At 53.2% G+C, this 9,170-nt stretch overlaps 1 protein-coding gene across 1 annotated transcript in view; it reads left to right on the top strand.

Annotated features, from left to right (window-relative positions):
* Positions 1-416: 416 nt before the first annotated feature.
* SLC35E2B (solute carrier family 35 member E2B) overlaps positions 417-9,170 on the top strand; it is a 29,536-nt gene continuing 20,782 nt past the window's right edge. Inside the window, exon 1 of the mRNA XM_075604823.1 lies at positions 417-581. The gene's annotated coding sequence lies outside the window, so the exon portion shown is untranslated. The remainder of the gene's footprint in view (positions 582-9,170) is intronic.

The following is a 9,170-nucleotide window of genomic DNA, read 5'->3' as shown; positions in this document are numbered from 1 at the left end:
GTATAAAAACTCAATATACAGAATGTCGCTATAATGTAACTTCTCCATTAGGCCCAGATCAGACAGGATGCTACGTGACGTGCGCGCGCACGTTCGTCACCCTTTGAGGCTAGTGGATGACAGTTGTCACACTAGAAACTGCTTGAAAGTTGAAAGTTGTTGAAAGTTGTGTTAAACACGCCTAGAGTTTCACTTCGTTATTTTTAAGACTGGTGTAAAAATTGCTCTTCCCTGTGCTTTTAACTGTGTAAATCCCGTATAATCCTCACAAATGACGTCCAGAGATCATTAAATTCGGTAAAAAAATGTTTTTAGATCAGACACAGCGCTGTTTTGCGCCACTTTGATGACACGTGATAATTTCAGAGCACAGCAGCACTGCTGGCTGAGCAGGCCCCTTCCCCTCCCCGCCGCTAGCTGCCAGCCTCACTCTGTACCGCTGTCACGCAGGGTTAGCAGTGGTTGGCCTCTCTCCCGGGCGGGGACAGGCCTAGCTGGTTACTCGGCCCTCTCGTGCATGGTTACTGCGTTGCTATGGAGGAAGTGCGAGGCGTGGGACCGGAGTCTGTGGCGGGTCTCTGGTGAGTCTCTCAGAGAGTACGGGGAAGTGCGCTCCGGTATCCAACACCGCGTCTACCGAGCGGCCCTAGCCCCTACCGCGGGGTCTCAGGCCCTGGGGTGAGGAGAGGCCACAAGGGGGGATGACCCTGAGAGGCCCCTCTGCACTGCACGGAGCACACGGCTCTGTCAGCAGGGGGCTGTCACCTCTCTGCCACCCACAGCACTGTACCGCGGGCCTCACTGCTGTGCGATGCAGTGCGGCTCTCCTCTGGCAGCGAAAGGGTTTCTATACACATGCATTTAGTTGCCACCTCATCACCACGTCTATGAAAAGGACCATGAACTTTCTTAGTTATTTCAAGAGCCCACCTAGGAAAAATATTCCCCCTCCCCATACTCTCCGAATGGTGCTCAAATAAGACATAACATTAAGCAGATGTGGCAGGGAGTAGGAATTAGTGTTGATTGAATGTTGTCTTTTGTGTGTGTTACTGAGGTGGATTTATTGCTAGTATTTTCCACAAAGGTTTACTGTGTGTTACATGTTACCGTCTGTGTGTCACATGTTACCGTCTGTGTGTTATGCTGTGTTACCGTCTGTATGTTATATTACCGTCTGTGTGTGATACTGTATGTTATGTTACCACCTGTGATGTGTTACTGTCTGTGTGTTATATGTGGCTTTATTAAGAATGGAAAGCTGATCTGTCTTTGTGTGAATTATAAAGGTTTATTAATCAGGATCCCCATGCTCTTTTCTGTGGGCATTGGGGAGCAATAATATGAGAAGTGCTTTATTCAGACTGAAAGAACGACCTTGTATAGTAATATTAGTGTGTTTTATATATCCATTGCGAGAAACAGACCAAAGTATTTGTGTGATGCTGTGATTCACTTCACCCAACTGTGTATGGTTTATATTGTAAACAAAGGCACTGTTATGTTTGAGCTTGGTAAAATAATAAGGCTATATTCATGCCAACTGCTGCCTAATAATCCACTGCAAATATTGTCAGATCTTCAACTGCACCTTTTTTTTTTCCAGCAGAAATGAAATGTACATTTAGTGATTATTTTTTGAGTTTTAACTGCCATTGTTTACATGCGCAAATAGTCGTTCATTGCACTGTTGACACTGACCATTTTAACTCGAGCGCTACTTTCAGACAGTTAAAATAAATATTGGTATGATGGTTCACCAAGAGACAAAGACAAGCCTTATCCATTATTCTCAATACAACAAAGCAAAATAGCAGTCACAGTGTTTTATTCTGGCCTTTAACCAGTGGTGTCTATCTTTTATTTTTTAGCCAATACCCCTTTATTTAATTATACATTCTTACCCTCAAAGCCAATAACTATCTGTTTTTTGTAAATTATAGCGTTGTAGCTGCCAATTCCAATGATTGTTTGCTACTTCTGTTACACCCCTATGGTGGAACAGACGTAGCCCTTTATTGTCTGCAAGTATACTTCGTACGCGCTCGCCGTCTGCAGAAGAATCCAGAGAGCAAGCTGTAGTCTGTATCATTAACAGAACTGCAGGAGCTTAGAGATATTATATAGAGCAATATGTAATATTTATGAACAGCATATGATTGTAAGATGCAAGGCAACCTTTTCAGTGGAGAACTAGGTCCTAGCAATGGGTGAATATGCATCTCTGTGAAAAATATTATTCTGCTAGAGAGGCGTCTTTATTTTCATACTTATCTGATCTAGTTGAAGCCCAATTAACCATTCAATACCAGAATGGTTTACAATGCACTGCATAACAAAGCCATGCCAGTGTGTACACATGAATACTGTAGTGTAGCTCATTGCAGATTGAAATTATGCTATCACATACAAAATATATACTTAAATGATAGGATTGTTACTGTGCCATAAACAAGCAGGAATGTGACTAACTTCAGAATGAACAACAATTGGCTACATCAAACAATTAAAGTATCAGTTGTCTAAATGTAGCATAGGTTGAACTTTATGGACGTATGTCTTTTTTCAACCTCATCTATTATGTAACTGTGTACTGTAACCAAGCCGTTATCCATAGTTCAAATTAGTCCAAGGTAGGGCTACCCTCTTTAAATACAAAATACGATAATTATGAATGTATATAAAGCACACCTAAAATCTGTTTTTTATTTTAAAGGATTTCCAAACATTCACTGTAAAACAGATTGATGGCAACAAATACAAATATATTTGTATTTGTTGCCATCAATCTGTTTTACAGTGAATGGTCTTCAACTAGATCAGATAAGTATGAAAATAAAGACGCCTCTCTAGCAGAATAATATTTTTCACAGAGATGCATATTCACCCATTGCTAGGACCTAGTTCTCCACTGAAAAGGTTTCCTAGCATCTTACAATCATATGCTGTTCATAAATCTTACATATTGCTCTAAGCAAGGCTTTCCAGTACTTCTTGGTTATAAACTACTGGTGTAAAAGTTTAACTATGTCTAAGAACCTGTATTTTTTCTGTTCGATCATACTTATGCATTAAAATGGGGTGCTATTAATGAGAATACAGTGTGCACAGTTTACATATCGCTAATCTGGTGCTAATGAGAACGCCCCCTTGGGCCCTAGCTGTGGAGTGGGTCCTTATGCGGCGATGAAGGGAGCCCTCCCAGGCGGTGATTGCAGAACTTGGGCCTAACTTAGCCCCATCAGCGGGAAGGTGAGTCCTGGGCCCAGCCCTATTGAGAGGCGATGCTTATACTCGGCGTGCGCTGTGGCAGTTACTGGGACCGCAGCCTAAGGCTGTGGCAAAAGTGACGAGACGCAATGGTGACGTCGCGCTACGGTCGCTGGAAAAATCAAATTGACTTCCAGCAACCGTGACCAATCTGTCGCTGCGTCGCGCTTACTATAAGCACACGCAACGGCTTCAATACATTTGTTTTGAAGTGGCGTCGCTGTCGCCGGCACTATAAGCGCAGCCTAAGGCCGCGCTTATAGTGCCATCGACGGCGACACGACGGGTGATGTCGCTGTCGCCACCGGCGAAAGTTATATTTCATCGGGCGGCTGCGTCGCGTGTTTCCGGCAATTTGATTGGTGCAAGGGCCGTCACGTGACGCAACAGCCCTTGAAAAATCAAATTTTGCTGCCTACCCATTTTCGCGACGTTGCTTCCGTCGTGCGCACGATAAGCGCACGCTGCGGGCGGCAATGCATTTTATTTTTCCGGGCGGCCGCGCCTGCACTAAATGGAACTAAGTTGTCAACAGAGAATATCTACAATCCTGGCACAGAAATCTCCAGGGTGTATGTTGTTAGGCCCAGGACATAGTGAAACTCAGCGTCGCTGAGCCGCGCTGAACAGATGCACAAAGCCCCTGCATCTGTTATCAGCGCAGGCTATAGTTTCTCTCCCTCCGCATGCGCGCTGATGCGTGCGGAGGCTGAGAAACTTCCCAGAGACAGGCAAGTTTGAAAATTTGCCGCTCGGGGAAGCGGAGGCGCGGTCCACGTGACCGCTCCCATACAATGGGGCTGCAGCCGGTCCGGCATTGCAACTACAGAGCCACCAGACCAGCAGAGGGGTGTGTGTGTGTGTGTGTATATATATTTATCAAAGTTGCACAATGTTAATAAATAATTTATTCTCACATGTCCTTTTTTTTTTAATTTTTAAAATATTATATAACACACACACACACACACGTTCCCAGTGACACACAAACACACAGACCACTTCAAAGTGACACACACACTGACAGCTACCAAGTGACACACACACACACCACTTCAAAGTGACACACACACTGACAGCTACCAAGTGACACACACACACACACACACACACACAGTGATGCCCGTCTCCCAAAACGCGCTTGCTGTCTCCTCTGCCAGGACAGCAAAAAGCTCCTGGTAGAGCGAGCAGCAGCAAGCATCAGCGAGCAGCAGCACCTAAGTGTTTACTATGTCCCAGGCCTTATGTGTGTATATTAATGTTAACCTACGTGTAAAGAAAAAATCTTCTAAGTATTGAAGTTTTTATCGGGGCACAGTTTTATAGGATTACTATATTGCTGGGTAAATCGTATAAATAAAATAATAGTATGTGCGCTTACAATATGAATGTGTGCTGATTTTCTAAATATTTTAGAAGTGTCTAATGGCAAGGCACTGCTAAGTAAATATAAGACTTGGTGCTTACAGTGGAGCTCAAAGCAGTAGTCTCCTCCCCAAATGTGTGTGTACTGTATGTAATAGATATAATTGATACAATAGATATCTTTAAAAAAGGTTGGACATCTTCTTTTTAGAAAAGGACTAGCTGATATACCCGGGGTTTGCCGGGCGTGGAAGGGCAGGGGGCATGGAGTGGAGGGAGGGGTGGGGCAAAGGGGCAGGGAGGGGGGGGCAAAGGGGCAGGGAGGGGGGGGCAAGGAGGCAGGAGGGGGGGGGCAAAGGGCAGGGAGGGGGGGGGCAAAGGGTGCAGGGGAGGGCCAAAGGGCAGGGGGGGGACTCAATCCCCCCCCCACACACACACCACATTCCCCCCCCCACACACACACAATTCCCCCCCCCACACACCACAATCCCCCCCACACACACACAATCCCCCCCCCACACACACAATCTCCCCCCCCACACACACAACCCCCCCCCCACACACAATCCCCCCCACACACACAACCCCCCCCACACACACAACCCCCCCCACACACACAATCCCCCCCCCACACACACACCACCCCCCCCACCCACAATCCCACCCCCCACCACCACACTCCCCCCCCACCCCACACACCCCATCCCCCCCCACACACACCCACAATCCCCCCCCCACACACACACAATCCCCCCCCCCCACACACACACCCCCCCCACACCCCACCACCCCCCCCACACACCCACAACCCCCCCCCACACACACACAACCCCCCCCACCCCCCCCACACTCACACACCCCCCCCCCACACACACACAATTCCCCCCCCCCACACCACACACACAATCCCCCCCACACACACACACATCCCCCCCCACCCCCACACACACCCACACACCCCCCCCCCCACACACACACACACCCCCCCCACGACACACACCCCCCCCCACACACAACCCCCCCCCCCCACACACACCCACCCCCCCCCCCCCACACACACACACAACCCCCCCCCACCCCCACACACACCCCCCCCCCACACACCACACATTCCCCCCCCCCCCACACACCCACCCCCCCCCACACACACACAAATCCCCCCCCACACACCACACACAATCCCCCCCCACCCACACCACACACACCTCCCCCCCCACCACACACACACACACAATCCCCCCCCCCACACACACACCCACCATCCCCCCCCCCACACACACACACACATCCCCCCCCCCCACACGCACACCCCCCCACACACCACCCCCCCCACACACACACACATCCCCCCCCCACACACCACACACATCCCCCCCCCACACACCCCACCCCCCCCCCCACACCCACATCCCCCCCACCACACACAACCCCCCCCACACACACAACACACCCCCCCCCACACACACACAATCCCCCCCACACACCACCACAATCCCCCCCCCACCCACACCACCACCCCCACCACCCACCCCCCCCCCACACACACCCCACACACCACCCCCCACACACACCACACACAACCCCCCCCCCCACACACACACACACCCCCCCCCCCCCCACACACACACAATCCCCCCCCCACACCACCCCCCCACACCCCATCCCCCCCCCCACACCACACACAATCCCCCCCCACACACACACACACAATCCCCCCCACACACACACATCCCCCCCCCACACCCACACAATCCCCCCCCCCACTACACACACCCCCCCCACACACACCACACACACATCCCCCCCCCACACACCACACACATCCCCCCCCCCCCACACACACCCAATCCCCCCCCACACACACACCAATCCCCCCCCCCACACACACACACAATCCCCCCCCCACACACACACACCATCCCCCCCACCACACACACACAATCCCCCCCCACACACACACCCAATCCCCCCCCACACACAATCCCCCCCCACACACATCACACAATCCCCCACACTCCCCCCACACCACACACACACACACTCAATCCCCCCCACACACACTCCCCCCACACACAATCCCCCCCCACACACACACACACTCCCCCCCCCACACACACACACACACACACACACTCAATCACCCTCCCCCCCCCCACACAACACACATCCCCCCCCACCACACACACACAATCCCCCCCCACACACACACTCACACAATCCCCCCCCCACACACACACACTCAATCCCCCCCCACACACACACACATCAATCCCCCCCCCACACACACAATCCCCCCCCCACACACACACACAATCCCCCCCCCCACACACACAATCCCCCCCCACACACACACAATCCCCCCCCCCACACACACAATCCCCCCCACACACACAACCCCCCACCACCAATCCCCCCCCACACACACAATCCCCCCCCCACACACAATCACACAATCCCCACAACTCACCCCACCCCCCACACACACACCAACAATCCCCCCCCCCCCACACACACACAATCCCCCCCCGCCCACACACACACAATCCCCCCCCCCCACACACACCATAATCCCCCCCACACACACACACACATCCCCCCACACACACACACACAATCCCCCCCCACACACACAATCCCCCCCCACACACACACATAATCCCCCCCACACACACACACATAATCCCCCCCCCCCACACACACACACACACACAATCCCCCCACACACACAATCCCCCCCACACACACAATCACACAATCCCCACACTCAACCCCCCCCCCCACACACACACACAATCCCCCCCCCACACACAATCCCCCCACACACAATCCCCCCCCCACACACACTTCACACACACACACACTTCACACACACTCACACACACACACACACACTCACTCAATCCCCCCCCCACACACTCAATCCCACCCACCCCCCACACACACACAATCCCCCCCCCCCACACACACACTCACATCACTCCCCCCCACCACCACCAACACCACCAACACACACACTTAATCAGTCCACAATTTCACCTGGGGGGGGCGCGACATGCTCCGATCCCCCCAACCCCCCCATGCTGCTGAAAACGGGAAGCAGACAGGAAGAGAAGGAGGGCTTGTCTGGGTGCAGAGAGAAGCCCCGCCCGCTCTGCAAGACACAGACATAGGCCTCGGTCCCGCTGCTGCGCTCGTTGGCGCGGGAGCGGCCATGTCGCGAGTTCCCCACCAGCAGGGGAATCCCTCGCGAGCCGGGTCCCGGTCCCCCCCTGGCGGCACAGCTGACTACACGCTGTGTGCGCGTCAGCCGCTAGGAGACACAAGAGAATGGTGTTTCCTAGCGTTGACGCGTCACGTGGTGTGGCTGTGAGCCAATGGGGAGGGGAGGCTTCGGGAGGAGGAGAGGCTTAGGGGAGCGGGGGAGGAGTGTGGAATTGAAAGCAGGTGAGTGCCTGTCTGTGTGTGTGTCTGAGTGCGTGCGTTGCCTGTCTGTGTGTGTATGTGTGTGCCCGAGTGCGTGAGTGCCTGCCTCTGTGTGTGTGTGTGTGTGTGTGTGTGTGTGTGTGTGTGTGTATGAATGCCTGCCTGTGTGTGTGTGAGTGCGTGAGTGCCTGCCTGTGTGTGCGCGCGTATGTGTGTAATGAGTGCGTGAGTGCCTGCCTGCCTGCCTGCCTGCGTGTGTGTGTGTGTATGAGTGCCTGCGTGTGTGTGTGTATGAGTGCGTGAGTGCCTGCCTGTGTGTGCGCGCGTATGTGTGTATGAGTGCGTGAGTGCCTGCCTGCCTGTGTGTGTGTAGATGAGTGCGTGAGTGCCTGCCTGTGTGTGCCGCCGCGTATGTGTGTATGAGTAGTGCGTGAGTGCCTGCCTGCCTGCCTGCTGTGTGTGTGTATGAGTGCCTGCGTGTGTGTGTTTAAAGTTACCCTCAGCAGCTCCAGCCCGAGTCCGTGGAGGGAGGGGGGGGGGGAGAGTAGCGGGTCCCTTCCGCTCAAGCCACGCCCCCCGCTCCGTGTCAAGCCTCCCACTCCCGCCTACCTCCCGCTCCGGCTCCCGCTCCCTACAGACCACATATCGCGGTCTGTGTATCTCAGCGCAACCGCCTGTCTGCAGTGCGGGTGCGCTGACTCTGGGAGCGGGGCCTTAGCCATAGAAGCAGCAGCATGGATCTTCTGGCCCCGCCCCCTCTGCAAGACAGACATAGAAGCAGCAGCACGGAGCGCCCCCAGGTTTCCCTGCAAGCTGCTCGCGCCCCCCCCCTACATAAGCCCCAAGCTAGTGTGTGTGTGTGTGTGTGTGTGCTGTGTGTGTGTGTGTGTGTGTGTGTGTGTGTGTGTGTGTGTGTGTGTGTGTGTGTGTGTGTGTGTGTGTGTGTGTGGCCCGTCACTTCCGCCCTCAGGCCAATGAGAGGTGTGCGGGGTGCGAGCGGCCCAAGGGACCAATGAGATTTCCCCTAGGGACACCGGACAGGCATACAGTGCTTTCACTAATATAGTATAAGAAAGGTAAACAGGGATATACCAAACAAGTAAATATGGGGA

This window comes from Ascaphus truei, chromosome 6 (genome assembly GCF_040206685.1).
Source record: "Ascaphus truei isolate aAscTru1 chromosome 6, aAscTru1.hap1, whole genome shotgun sequence".
Lineage (NCBI taxonomy): Eukaryota > Metazoa > Chordata > Amphibia > Anura > Ascaphidae > Ascaphus > Ascaphus truei.
Note: the sequence above shows the minus strand (reverse complement) of the source record. Positions and strands in the feature narration are given on the sequence as shown.